The sequence below is a fragment of the Microcaecilia unicolor genome, chromosome 5, assembly GCF_901765095.1.
Source record: "Microcaecilia unicolor chromosome 5, aMicUni1.1, whole genome shotgun sequence".
Taxonomy (NCBI): domain Eukaryota; kingdom Metazoa; phylum Chordata; class Amphibia; order Gymnophiona; family Siphonopidae; genus Microcaecilia; species Microcaecilia unicolor.
This window is the reverse complement of record NC_044035.1, coordinates 364,179,202-364,194,399: the sequence shown is the minus strand read 5'-3', so window position 1 is coordinate 364,194,399 and position 15,198 is coordinate 364,179,202. Positions and strand designations below refer to the sequence as shown.

The following is a 15,198-nucleotide window of genomic DNA, read 5'->3' as shown; positions in this document are numbered from 1 at the left end:
TTTAAACAACTCCAGATGGAGATCGAGAGGGCACTTAGTGGACTTAATGAGTTCAAGGTCCTATAAATATGTTTATATAGTGTATATAGATTATTTTTTTAATGGGATAATTGTGAACAGCATACTCATGTAATTAAATTTTGTTTAAGTTTATCATTTATTTATTTACTATACTGTTACTTATTGCTTTGACAAAACAGAACGGTTTACATGTTAAAAGAAACATTAAAAACACAAAAAAACCATAACATCTAGGAAATGCAGTAATCGATAGGAAAGCACAGCAAACCAACCATACAAAAGCTAATAACAAAAGCTAATAACAATTATACCAAACCTAAAAATTTATAATAATTCAAACTGTGAATTAGCATCTCGTTTATTTTATCTTTATGCTGCATTATTATTAAATGTATTTGGGGGGGGGGGGGGGGTTATGTCCAAGAATTTTATTGGTTTTAGAAAAAGACAATTTATCAAGCAATAACATCAAGTAATAACATCAACTGTAACACAGAATTTTAAAAAACCCCAAAACACCTGCAAATCAAAATAATAAATCTTAGTTACCTAAAATTATAAGATTTCAGATAATTATCCACATGACTACTACTACTATTTGACATTTATAGAGCGCTACTAGGGTTACGCAGCGCTGTACAATAAACAAAGAATGACGGTCCCTGCTCGAAGGAGCTTACAATCTAGAGAAGACCAAATTTTAGCAGTAGAACATCTCACCCGTTTTGTCTGCAACAGAGGTTTCAAATTTATGAATCTGTAAAATTGAATGCCACCAAAAAGTAGAATTTAGATTAGAATTATCTTTCCAATGCATAAGAACCAGTTTCAGCGCAGCAACAACTAAAATGTTCAGTAATTTTTGTTGGGAAACATCCAATTGATCTTGGAATAGCACAGAACCTAACATAATAATTGAAGGAGTAATTGTACCCTGTACAGGAAGAATATTTGAAATAAAAGACCACACCTGACACCAAAAGTCATAAGTTATTCTACAATCAAAAATCATATGAAGCAAGGTACCAGCGTGCGAGCCACAGGACCAACATTTGTTGTTATTCGAAAAACCAGCTACCGCCAATTTATGAGGAGTCCAAATCGCCCTATGACAAAAGAAATATAATGACTGCACGTAGCTGGCCAAAGCTATAGGCCTATTAACTTTAGACCAGAGATAAAACCACTGATTGGGTGATACCTGAATTTGAAGATTGTTTTCCCATACTGAACATAGGCTTAGTTTGCTGCTTAAACACTTTTGTATAAAACATTTGTATAATTGTGATATAACATGGCCTTTGTAACAAATTTTAGAGAGGAGATCATGTATAAGAGGAGACTTTACATTTGGGTTAGAGAGATCTTTGTTCTGGGTTAAACCATGTTTAAACTGGAGCCACTTAAAGTATTGGCTGACTGGTAAAGAAAAGACAGAACAGAGATCCTCAAAGGGAACAACTGAATTACCAGAATACACATGCGCAATTGTCCTTATCCCACTTGTTGCCCAAATTTCCCAAAATATAGGGTGCTTATTAATTTTGATTAAAGGGTTGCCCTATAAGGTGGAATGAAGGGAACAAGAGCTTGAAAATTCCATATAATTATCAAGTTAATGCAAGCAAGAGAAAGAGGAAAGAATTATATTGTTATTTTTCAATCGTTCTGAAATAAATAAAGGCAAGAGATGGGGACTTAAAGAAGACCCCATACCAGTTGCTCCATTGCTAACCAAACCGGTTGATAAAGTAGAGGTTTTATCAACCAGTATGATGCCTGACCTAAAAATCAGGAAAGAGGACACCCGCATTTCCTTTATGTTTTTGAGAGTTTTCAGAGCAATCCTAGGAGGCTTAAGATATTATCTATTTGAGTATTTTGAAAAAGATATGTTTTTAGGGTTTTACGAAAACGGGTATATGTGTCCTCTAATCTTAATAATTTTGGGAGACCGTTCCAAAGTGAGGGCGATAGAAAAAAGAAGGCTGACTCGTGTAGATTCCCATCTAGCCCTCATTGGTGATGGAATTACTAACCTATTATCTGTAAGCGATCTAAGAGTGCGTATTGGTGCATATGGTATAGTAAGATTTGCTAAATAACTTGTAAATGAAAAAAATGCTAATTGGACAGTGGAAGCGGTGGAAACCAGAATGTAATAGAGAGACCAAAATGAAAGTTGGAGAAACAGGAGACAGGTTTATTTATTTATTTATTTATTTATTTATTTATTTATTTGTTTGAGGTTTTTTAAATGAATTTTTCAACTTTACATTTATGCAATAAACATAAATCAGAAATACGGAAAAAAATACAAATCAATGAGTTATATCATATTTAGGCAATTATCTAAATTAAATTTAGTCCACAATTAGTGATCCAAGAACAAGGAAAATTACACAATATTGTAATGAATTATAAGAAATAATTATATGATTATTTCAAGACATGGAAGGAATTAAAGCTAGCGCAGCCGACTAATAGCGCATCAAAAAGATATTCACACTACCTCTTTAGTTGAAATAAATTCCACAAGCTTCCCTGGGTCAAAGAAAATATAGTTAGTGGATTGTAAGGAAATAAGCGAAAGCTACATACCTGTAGAAGGTATTCTCCGAGGACAGCAGGCTGATTGTTCCCACATGTGGGTGACGTCCAACGGCAGCCCCAGGACCGGAGAATCTACCTAGCAACAAAAGTATGCTAGCCTCGTGATTCCGTGCGCACTGCGCATGCGCGACCATCTTCCCGCTCAAACGCGAGCATGCTCATCAGTCCAGTAAAAAGCAAGAAAGGGAAGACACAACTCCGAAGGGGAGGTGGGCGGGTTCGTGAGAACAATAAGCCTGCTGTCCTTGGAGAATACCTTCTACAGGTATGTAGCTTTCGCTTTCTCCGAGGACAAGCAGGCTGCTTGTTCTCACATGTGGGGTATCCCTAGCCCCCAGGCTCACTCAAAACAATAAACATGGTCAATTGGGCCTCGCAACGGCGAGGACATAACTGAGATTGACCTAACAACTAAACTAACTAACTGAGAGTGCAGCCTGGAACAGAATAAAATGGGCCTAGGGGGGAGGAGTTGGATTCTAAAGCCCGAACAGATTCTGCAGCACCGACTGCCCAAACCGACTGTCATGTTGGGTATCCTGCTGTAGGCAGTAATGAGATGTGAATGTGTGGACAGATGACCATGTCACAGCCTTGCAGATCTCTTCAATAGTGGCTGACTTCAAGTGGGCCACTGACGCTGCCATGGCTCTAACATTATGAGCCGTGACATGAGCCTCAAGAGTTAGCCCAGTCTGGGCATAAATGAAGGAAATGCAATCTGCTAGTCAATTTGAAATGGTGCGTTTCCCTACAGCTACACCCCTCTTGTTAGGATCAAAAGAAACAAACAATTGGGCGGACTGTCTGTGGGGGCTTGTCCACCAGATAGAAGGCCAATGCTCGCAGTCCAATGTGTGGAGTTGACGCTCAGCAGGGCAGGTATGAGGACGGGGAAAGAATGTTGGCAAGACAATTGACTGGGTCAGATGGAACTCCGACACCACCTTCGGCAAGAACTTAGGGTGAGTGCGAAGGACTACTCTGTTATGATGAAATTTGATGTATGGAGCATAGGCTACCAAGGCTTGAAGCTCACTGACTCTACGTCGTAAAGTAACTGCCACCAAGAAAATGACCTTCCAGGTCAAGTACTTCAGATGGCAAGAATTCAGTGGCTCAAAAGGAGGTTTCATCAGCTGGGTGAGAATGACATTGAGATCCCATGACACTGTAGGAGGTTTGATGGGGGGCTTTGACAAAAGCAAACCTCGCATGAAGCAAACAACTAAAGGCTGTCCTGAGATCAGCTTACCCTCTACACGGTATTGATAAGCACTAATTGCGCTAAGATGAACCCTTACAGAGTTGGTCTTGAGACCAGACTCAGACAAGTGTAGGAGGTATTCAAGCAGGGTTTGTGTAGGACAAGAACGAAGATCTAGGGCCTTGGTGTCACACCAAATGGCAAACCTCCTCCACAAAAAGAAATAACTCTTCTTAGTGGAATCTTTTCTGGAAGCAAGCAAGATACGGGAGACACCCTCTGACAGACCCAAGGAGGCAAAGTCTACGCTTTCAACATCCAGGCCGTGAGGGCCAGAGACTGGAGGTTGGGATGCAGAAGCGCCCCCTCGTTCTGAGTGATGAGAGTTGGAAAACACTCCAATCTCCACTGTTCTTTGAAGGACAACTCCAGAAGAAGGGGGAACTAGATCTGACAGGGCCAAAAAGGCACAATCAGAATCATGGTTCCGTGATCTTGCTTGAGTTTCAGCAAAGTCTTCCCCACCAGAGGTATGGGAGGATAAGCATACAGGAGGCCCTCTCCCCAATGAAGGAGAAAGGCATCCGATGCTAGCCTGCCGTGGGCCTGAAGTCTGGAACAGAACTGAGGGACCTTGTGATTGACTCGAGTGGCAAAGAGGTCCACCAAGGGGGTGCCCCATGCTTCGAAGATCTGGTGCACCACTCTGGAATTGAATGACCACTCGTGAGGTTGCATTATCCTGCTCAACCTGTCGGCCAGGCTGTTGTTTACACCTGCCAGATACGTGGCTTGGAGAAACATGCCGTGTTGGCGAGCCCAAAGCCACATTCTGACGGCTTCCTGACACAGGGGCGAGATCCGGTGCCCCCCTGCTTGTTGATGTAATACATGACAACCTGGTTGTCTGTCTGAATTTGAATAATTTGATGGGACAGCCGATCCCTGAAAGCCTTTTGAGCATTCCAGACCGCTCGCAACTCCAGAAGATTGATTTGAAATCGTTTTTCGTGGAGGGACCTACTCCCCTGGGTGTGAAGCCCATCGACATGAGCTCCCCACCCCAGGAGAGACGCATCTGTTGTCAGCACTTTTTATGGCTGAGGAATTTGAAAGGGATGTCCCAGGGTCAAATTCGATCGAATTGGCCACCAATGCAGGGATTTGAGAAAACTCGTGGACAATCGGATTACATCCTCTAGACTTCCCGTAGCTTGGTACTGTAGGGCTATTTCCCTGTGAGTCTCACTCTGCTGGTCTCAGCCTGTGAATACAACTATATCAAAATGGGGTCTGTGAACTATGACCCTGTACTTCAGTGAGCAAGCAGATTCAACTTTCTGTTTGTGTCAGCTCTCTGCTTGTGGTAAATCACTTGCAGGCCTGGAAAAACTCAAGGACATGCAGTGGGCTACCTGCCCCCCCTTTTACCTCCCTGATAAGGAAAAGGGAGGCAGACCATGGCGCCAGCAAGCCTGATGAGAGACAGGAATGCCCATCACAATGTAACAATTTGAAGGTCAAGAAAAGGTCGTTTCTTGCTCAGGGAAAGAGCTGGACAAGATCATGATTGGTTGCTGTCTGGTCACCTGAGAATGGGGGACTGGAAGAGTGGGAACGAGAGGATAAGAAAAGGGTCTGGAAGAGTTGTCGGGTTCACCTGGAAGACCTGGAAGACGGGGTAGCTGGAGAGAAGACCAGCGAGACCTGAAGTGGTCCACAACCTTGTGAACTGTCTATCTGAAGAAAGTACCTGTTGGTCCAGCTGTACCGGCCAGAGTGACTGTAATCCTGCTTGCTGCAGAGAGCCTGGGCTATTCTCTAAGATTGACTCGCTGTGGAAGACAGTTTGAGTCTAAGGGGGGGTGTGGTAGCCGTGTTAGTCCACTCTTAAAGGTTATCAATAGAAATCAAACAAAATAAAACATGGAAAAGAAAATAAGATGATACCTTTTTTATTGGACATAACTTAATACATTTCTTGATTAGCTTTCGAAGGTTGCCCTTCTTCCTCGGATCGGAAATAAGCAAATGTGGTAGCAGATAGTATATATGAGAGAAACATCAAAGCATTACTTTGACAGTCTAAGGGGGAAAACCTGTGCCAACCTCATCTGAGAGACCACCCAACAGTCAGCTCGGTGAGAATTACAGGGATTTATTTCCGATTAGTCTGGGATTAGTGAGTGGGTTCTTACCTCAGCAAAGGCGGGTTAGTTCAGAACTGTGGTCAGGAAGATGTGCTGCTAACTGTATTAATTCATGACCTAGTCAGTTACAAATCAGGATTGTGTATAACCTAGTAACCAGTGATAACAGTGTTTTAGTTAGACAATACATTCTATAGTTTTCTTATCAGCATAAGGTCTCTATATTTGTACCTAAGCCTTATTGCAGAGTGTATCATTTATATTTTCTTATCTTTATAATAAATTCTAATATATACCAGCTGTGACTTTTCTTTATCACAGTTCTCTACAATGGAAGGAAACTTCTGGTGCAGGCACCAGAAGAGGCAGGTTCCTGTAGAATAATACCCCTAGGCAGAGCTAAGAAGTTGTTTTGCCAGACTTCTGTAAATGGGAACCTGGGAATTACTCATTGGGTAGCTTTTCCCATAAGAGTTATTTATTTATACTTGCCTACATAAATGGGAGCTCGTGCCGCGATCTCAGAGAGTTGAGAAGAGAATCCGTTTGTTTTTCTGTAGAGAGAACTGCTAGAGAACTGTTTTTGTGTATCCCTGCACGTCTGTGATTTCACGTGCTGTTAAAGTCTGTATCCATTCACTGAAATTGTTTCAGAGACTGCAGGTGGGGAGGAACTTAAAGGAGTCAGGTTTTTGTGAAGCTGCTGTTCAAGATTTAGAGCTCACTGATAAGCAGGGGCAAGAGCTTTATTGCCGGTTGTGTTTACGTTAGCTGTTTCTGCAGGTAGCTCGGTCAGCTCAGCTAGGATGACCTCACTTACTAGTATGCTCACAAAGCTAGAGCTGGATGTCTTTGAAATTCTTATTAAGGCTGCTCAAAGCAAGTCTCAGAAGAATGGCACAGTTCAATCATGGATTCCATTGTTTAAAAAAGAATCCGCCGATAGCCAAGCGACATATACCACAATATTGTACAAGGGAAAGCTAAGCTCACTCTAACTGATCTAGCAGAGTTAGTTTGCACTCTTCTAGCTATTAAAGACAATGCTGTGGGTAACTGTGCCTCGCTACAGGTAGCCTTTCAGAGGTCGCGCGAAGCACTGACTGTTCTAACCAAAGAAAAAGCTGATTTACAGCGTAAGTGGGAAAACAGACTGGCTCAGGCGACTGCTGTAAGAGAAGGCTCGAGGAGCAGCACCCAAGGTCAGTTAACGTGCGTTGATTGCCCTGTACTTAGAGATAAAATTGCTGCTCTAGAGGATCTGATATTCCACTGTGAAAAACATGTCCGCTCCCTGCAGTGTGAGCTAAAGATGAAAGAGGCCACTCTAGGTTCAAAAACGCAACAGCTGGCTGACATTGAAGAAACTCTTGATTTAAAGTGTCAAGAAGTTGCTAGATTACAGTCTTTCCAGCACGAAGTGAGAGGAGTGGCCTAGTGGTTAGGGTGGTGGACTTTGGTCCTGGGGAACTGAGGAACTGAGTTCGATTCCCACTTCAGGCACAGGCAGCTCCTTGTGACTCTGGGCAAGTCACTTAACCCTCCATTGCCCCATGTAAGCCGCATTGAGCCTGCCATGAGTGGGAAAGCGCGAGGTACAAATGTAACAAAAAAAAAAAAAAAGATAGATCAGAGATAGATTGTAAGCTCTTTGAGCAGGGACTGTCTTCTATGTTTGTGCAGCACTGCGTACCCCTTGTAGCGCTATAGAAATGTTAAATAGTAGTAGTAGTAGTAGCAAGAGGAGGAGAGATGCAGCTTTGCCCAAGAGGCATGGCACTGCGCCAAGGAAGAGCTGAATGTGATATGGGAGGAGAATAAATGTCTCCTGCAGCACTTAGATCAGGCTCTAAAAGAGAAAAATTCTCGCTTTTGGACCTTACAGCGTTGCAAAGGGGAGTTAGACACCATGTGTCAGCAAGTGCAGAATATATGTGATGACCCTGAGCCAATGCCTACATAGTAACATAGTAGATGACGGCAGAAAAAGACCTGCATGGTCCATCCAGTCTGCCCAACAAGATAAACTCATATGTGTATACCTTACCTTGATTTGTACCTGCCTTTTTCAGGGCACTGTAGGGTGAGATAAATAATACCTAGGGCAACAGGTACCCACAGATTACTTATACCAAGATTCCCTGATGCATAAGTCTGCCTAACAGACTCACTAACTTACTTCTGTTCCTGCTTTCCCCGTACCTCTCAGTCAGGTGACGGTAGGAACCAATCATGATCTTGTCCAGTTCAGTACATGGGCAAGAAGAGTTCTTTGTTTTGTGACCTTGGAGAATGGTAACTTCTGGAGCCATGTCTGCCTCCCTACTCCGTTCTCAGGGTGATAGAAGGGGGTGTTTAGAACACAGACTGTCCTTGGCTTTAGCAAGCCTGTCAGTGATTTTCCACAAGCTGAAGCTGGATCTTGCTGACACAGAGATGTTGCAGCAGCCATCTTATTATACCAAGATGTCATAGGATTGTATAGGCCAAGACCAGCTTAGGCTAGATCACAGGGAAATACCCCTACAGCACAGACCGTACAAGTCTGCCCAGCAGTATTTCCCGCCTCCCAACCACCAGTCCCACCTCCCATCACTGCCTCTGGCACAGACCGTATAAGTCTGCCCTCCACTATCCTCGCCTCCCAACCACCAACCCCTCTTCCCCCACCTGCTAGTGACGGTGAGGGAGAAACAGGGGTTGAGGGAAGGCCCTCTAGCCCTGTGCGGGAACCTAGCAGTTCTAAGCTCAGTCCTCAAAATCGCCCCCTGACCGCTCCTCCCCGGTACAGTTCCTTAGCTCCTGAGGCCTTCGACGGTATGCCGAAGCACAGACTCCGCCCAGTCAGGGCACAGAACACTGTACCACCTAATGAGGTCACTGGTACTATTGTGCATATGCTCCGCCCAGGAAGGGCACAGTTCTCTGCACTACCTGCTGACCTCAGCAGCACACCCACACCACTGCTCTCGTCTCCTGCTGGTGAACAGCGGTACTACACTCAGACACCCAAAAATACCACTTTATCTAGGGAACAACATTCACAAATAATGAAAATTATTCACATGATGATTAAACCTTTTAAGGAGTCTTCTAAGGTATCAATACATGCCCACTTGCGGTCAGTATATAAAATCTTTAATACTCTACAAGTCCAGGCAGAGGCAGATAAACTGGATTTACTTAAGTGGATGTTTGATGAAGAATGCCAGGCGTACCTGGAAGCTATGGTGGAAGACAGCCAGGACCTGTCTGCCATGGAACAAGCTTTAAAGAAGCGCTATGGTCTGTTTTCAGATAACACCGAAGCAAAACGGGCAGCCTATACTATGCGCTGTGGTCCCAATGAGAGTCCGCGGGAATGGGCCTTTCGCTTAAAACAAGCATTCTACCAGGGGGATACCGCGCCAGATGCAAGGGATCTTGAATTTGGTGAATTCAGAAATCTTTTCGTGAAGGGTCTGCCTGACCGAGTAAAAGTTCCCTTTGCAGGACTTCAAAATGAACCTTATTCACACCTTCTGAAACAGGCCGAAGCAATTTTTGATATGTGTCGCACACCGTCCACGGGAGCAACACCCAAACCGGTGGCTAAGAATCATAGTCCGGGGGTTACACCCAGCGTTTGTGCAGTCACATCCTCACTTTCTCTGGAGAACAGAGTGGCAAGGCCTTCCATACAGCCCCGGGGGGGTACTACCCAACCTCGCCAGTCCAGTGGCCCAGCGCCTCCTGCTGCGCCGGAGGGGCAGCCACTACAGTACCAGAGAAGGAGGCGTTATAATCAGAAACAGTGGGCCATGCAGAGGATCAGGGAACTGGAAGCACAATTGGATCAAGAAGTGGCAAAACATCAGAGTCCAAATCCCAGAGTCGCACCCCAGACTGCTTCTCCAGGAAAGACCGGAAGCCAATACCAAAAGAGTAAGGACAAGGCTCCCGGCCTTCCCGTCGAAACTGGGCCTAGTGTCAAGTCCATTGAAATAGTGGAAGATCCGGTTTATTACGAGGAAGACCTGGCATGACTAGGCTCGGCTCCTGCTTCACCTACCAACATGCCCACTGTCCACGTGGATGCTCTGTCATCCATCAGTGAGGAGTCCGCCGTGACCGAAGCTGAGGCCCAGCCCTCGAACACGGAAGGGCCTCTGTCATGCGACTCGATCAAGGAAAATTGGTGTTTTCTAGGGGAGCTGACTCCTAAAGGGTACAGATTTACCTTGGATCTGTTGATTCAACAGACGTTTTCCTGTCCAGGTCTACTGGATACAGCCTCAGAGGTGACTTTGATTACCCAGGGTCTGTTCCAGAAACTTGAGGCATCTCTAGGGGAGAGTCGGGATACGCTGCACGTCACCCCATGCAACTTAGCACTCGTGGCTTATGGCAATCAGAGCATCGGAACTGTGGGACAGGTATGGCTTGCCTTGCAGATTGGCGAGATGATTGTCAAACACCCTGCCATTATTACTACCAGTGCTGGTGAAGAGTTCTTAATTGGAAATGATCTTCTGATGAGATTGCGACCGTCCCTGGATTATGTCGAAAAAGTCATCTGGTCCCAAGCCACACAGCCCCTTCCATATGGGAAAGTGAAGCACGTGAGTCGAGTCAGTGGTTCCAGCTCTGTAGGGCTTAGGGAGACCCCTATTCGAATTAAGTTCCAGAACTCAGAAGACCCTCATACCTGGGAGCTCCAGTTGTCGGGTGCACCAGGGGGGGAAGCTCAGCGTAGTGAAGTAATCCACGTCAAGACCAGTCAGATAGCTGATATTGTTCTACATGATGACAACCTGGAGATAGTCCTGAATAACTCGCCTACGGCGACGGACTCTCCAGACAATGCTACGGACCTGCCTCAAGGGACCGCTACTTCCACTTCCAGGCCTGATCCACCACATCCTCACTGGTTGACTGACATACAACAGAAGGGTGAGGCCTACATCATCATAGTCCAAATAGCTGACACTCAACAATTTCAGGCCACATTGATGTTGCCTAGTGACGTCTCCTTCATCAGTGACACTTTGTTCTATCGCCTGCACAAGTCTGTACAACTTCCCTTCAGTAAGAGTTCCACCACTTCTGTCCAGGTACCTGGACAAGGTGCCAAGTCACTTGTGGGAATGTGCAGCCTTCCTTTGACTGTGGGACAGAAGACTTTCACCCACCACTTCTCTACTGTAGAGGGCCTACAACAGCCCTTATGCCTGGGCTCCGATTGCCTGGTATGACTGGGAGTTTGTGGACTTGGTGAATCTGGTCCTGTGGAAAAGACTGGTTGGCAGTCCCGTGGAATCGGAAGTAACACCTGTTAGCTTGAAGTCGGGACAGACCATACCCCAGGTATGCGAAGTAGTCTGTGATACAGAGGTGACCATTCCTGCAAGAGTGAGGGATTTTTCCATCAAGCTCCATCTTGCACAGGGACAGCCTCTGTTGGACAAAGTGGTGTTCTTCAACCCTCATTCACATTTTCGTGACCTAGGGTTGTCCACCGGTGTTCTACCCTGTTTGGAGGTGACTGGTGCTCCTTTTCATTTGTTAGTCACCAATCTGCAATCAGATGAAGTTGTTGTGTCTAAAGATGACCCTTTTGGATTTTTGGTGGGAGAGTCTTTTCCTGATGTTGAGGTGAGTTTGCCTATTATTGGCAGGCTGCCTTCCTCTCGGAACACCTGCCCGGGGGGGGGGGGGGGGGGGGGGGGGAACAACTGAATGTTTGTTTACCTCTCCCAGAGGCCTAATATCTCTGGAGTTCATCTGGCCATATGATGCAATGGGTTCACAAGTGCAGTTGGAAGACGACTTCTTGATTTTGTCCAGGAGGATGTCCCAACCCCAGAGGTCTAGAGTGGTGAACGCTGTCGGAACTTTGTCTCTGCAGGAAGAAATTGAAGAGCAAATGGAAATTCCACCCAACCAGCCGCTCTTAGAATTTGATGCTATGGTGAAAGATCAAGTGGAACAGGCTGATGCTTGTACTACGGAAACAGAGAAGATGCAGCTGACGGAGTTGCTGTACAAATACAAGGACCTGTTTGCTGTAGACTCGTATGATTGTGGGCTTACCAACCTGCATGTCACCAGAGTGCCTACGGAACCAAATAGTAAGCTTGTCTTTGTGCGCCAGTATAAGATTCCACTGGCTTCCTATGAATCCGTACAAGAGATCCTCAACACTTTGGAGGCCAGAGGCATCATCAGGCAATGCAACAGCACCTACAACTCCCCTCTGTGGCCCATCTTGAAGAAGAACAACAGCTGGAGAATTGCACTGGACTACTGGCAGCTGAATAAGCGGGTACCTTTGTCCAGGCGGCCTATGGCTCTGCTGGACCAGAATCTGGCTACCATCAAGGGGGCTAAGTATTTCACAAGCTTGGACCTGGCATCAGGATTTTGGACCGTACCTGTACATCCACATGATCAGTATAAGCTGGCTTTCACCTTTGGGAAGAAACAGTAAACGTGGAACATAACTCCCTTTGGGTTTCTCAATTCACCTGCTGAATTCAACATCTTTATACACAAGGCACTCCCAGATGCTGAAGCTCGAGGGACTGTGGTCTATGTGGATGACATCCTGATCAAAAGCCCTATCTTTCAAGATCACTTGGCAGAGATTGAACATGTTTTCACACAGTTGACAAATGCTGGAGCTAAATTGACCCTGGCCAAAGGACAATGGTGCAGAAAAGCACTGAATTACCTAGGGTATGAAATTTCTGCTGAGGGTCTGAGACCTCAGAAGAAGCGAGTGCAGGCCTTACAACAACTGAAACAACCTACCACTCTCACTGAACTCCGTTCCTTTCTGGGAATATGCAACTACTCCTGACAGTTCATAGATGAGTATGCGGAGATCACCCGACCCTTGGTCAAGCTATTGAAGAAAGATGCACCCTGGGCTTAGGGTCCTGAGCAGGAATCTGCTATGCAGGAGCTGAAAGATCAGCTCAGCCGCTTTCCATGGCTCGCATACCCTGAGGGAGGTCGCGAGTTCTACATGGACCTGGGATACTCCAATCACTCCATGAGCGCTGTCTTATGTCAGAAGTTTGATTCTGATAAGCGGGTTGTGGCCTATGCCAGCAAAGGCCTATCTGATGTGGAAAAGAAGTATTCAGACTGTGAAAAATCATTGTGGACCACTGTATGAGCTCTGCAACATTTCCGGAGTTACAGCCAAGGGGAGAAGCTAATCGTGGAAACTTGTCACCAAATAGTCAGTTTCCTGGGGAGCGACCAAATCAAATCCGGTCGGGTGTCCAACAGCCGGATAGTCTCCTGGACATTGGCTCTTCAAGGATGGCCTCTAGATGTAAGGTATGCTCAAAAACATTGTACTGAGCTGCATGATTGTGCAGGACATGGTTCCCTTGCAGGTATGTCCGAAACAGATGTTCCCCAGCAGGAGAAAGAACCTCACCTGCATCATTTGTATGATGAGAAGATCTGTGATACTATGCCAAAAGTCTGTGTGGATGGTTGTGCCTTCCGCCGCGACACAGACCATGAGTTGGTTGCAGGTGTGGGAGTGGTATGGGATCCAACCATTCCTGAGGAGACTCTGAAGCACAGCTTTGGTTCACAGACAAATCAGTATGCAGAGATTGTTGCAGCTTTGGTGGCAGTACAGTCTGCTGTACAGAGAGGAATTAGGGAACTAGTCATATGCACCGATTCGGATTATGTGAGACAGAACTTCGTCTCTCATCTCCCCAATTGGAAGCAGAACAACATGCTAAATTCTAAAGGGAAACTGGTACATCATGGAAGTTTGATTCTGGCTTTGGATCAACTGGTACGGGACCACGACATGACCATCTACTGGAAGAAAGTCAAAGGACATGCCAAAGTTGATAGTCCTGACAAGATAGGGAGCCACTCACAGGAGACCTATGGCGGCTCTCAGAACCTGATACATTGGCAGTTCAGGCTGTCACCCGACGGCAAACGAAACAGCTCTGTGAGACTCCAGTATTCCAGTGGAGCAGTGAAGTCCCATCATTTGATCTTGTCACGGCTCAAAAGGCAGATCCAGTAGTTGGAAGATTTTATGAGTACCTCCAGAATCCGCAAGAACATCCATTGACGGAAAAGGAGTGTCACACTGAAGAACTGAGGATACTCTATACATCCAGAGAGAAATTCCAGATCCGCCAGGACCTGCTTATTTGGACGAGTAAGCATGGCATTGAGCAATGGGTTGTGCCCCCAGTATATCGTGGCATCATGTTGCAACATGCTCATGATGAACCCCTGTGCAGGACATCGAGGTGAAGGCATCACCTATGAGACCTTGAAGCAGGTGGCTTATTGGCCCCACATGTGTCAAGATGTACAGCTGTATACTCGAGGTTGTCTGACCTGTTGTCGTTTCCAGCCATCTTCTCCATCTAAACGAGCATCGCTCAGGAAGAAGGGTATTGCTATGCCCTGGTCAGATATCCAGATTGATTGGGTTAGACCTGTGGTTCGATCCACCAGAGGCAATAAGTACATGCTGACCGTCACCTGCCTGTTCACCAAGTGGGTGGAATGCCTACCTGCACCCAATTGCACCGCCGAAACCACGGGTACCTAGCTACTGAATCATGTGTTCAGTCGGTGGGGTTTGCCGATGCGAGTGAATTCAGACCAAGGATCTCAGTTTACCGCAGAAGTGATCCAACACATGTGGAAGATGCTAAGCGTGAAGAGTAAACTGCACATTGCCTACCAACCTCAGTCCTTGTACCATCGTCACCATCTTGAAAAAGTATGTATCATTTTCAGGTAAGGATTGGGACATGAAGTTACCGTTGGTCCTCATGGCCATTCGTGCCACACCCCACCATTCTACGGGAGTGTCACCTTTTGAGATGATGACGGGGAGGGAAATGATGTTACCAATTCATTTGCTTTACAGGACTAATGATGTGAACTTGTCCAGTGCTATTTCCTCTCATGATTATGTCACTCATTTGCGTCAACATTTGCAAAGTGCCTTTGCCCAAAAGAACTTGGAAAGTAGTGCTAGAGGTAGAAAAGCCTACTATGATCAAGGGAAAAGGCTTCACCTGTGGCCTACCAAATTCGCCTCCGAAAAAATTCTCAAGGTGAAGATAACCTTAAATGGGTCCACATTAATCAGTTGAGACCATGTCATCCCAGTCATTTGGTTCCGGATACATGCATTGTTGAAATGACCCAAACTAACCA

The 15,198-nt window shown here is 45.6% G+C and overlaps 1 protein-coding gene across 1 annotated transcript in view; it reads right to left on the bottom strand.

Annotated features, from left to right (window-relative positions):
- LOC115471013 (carbohydrate sulfotransferase 5-like) overlaps positions 1-15,198 on the bottom strand; it is a 113,932-nt gene that overhangs the window by 29,680 nt on the left and 69,054 nt on the right. The window lies entirely within an intron of this gene.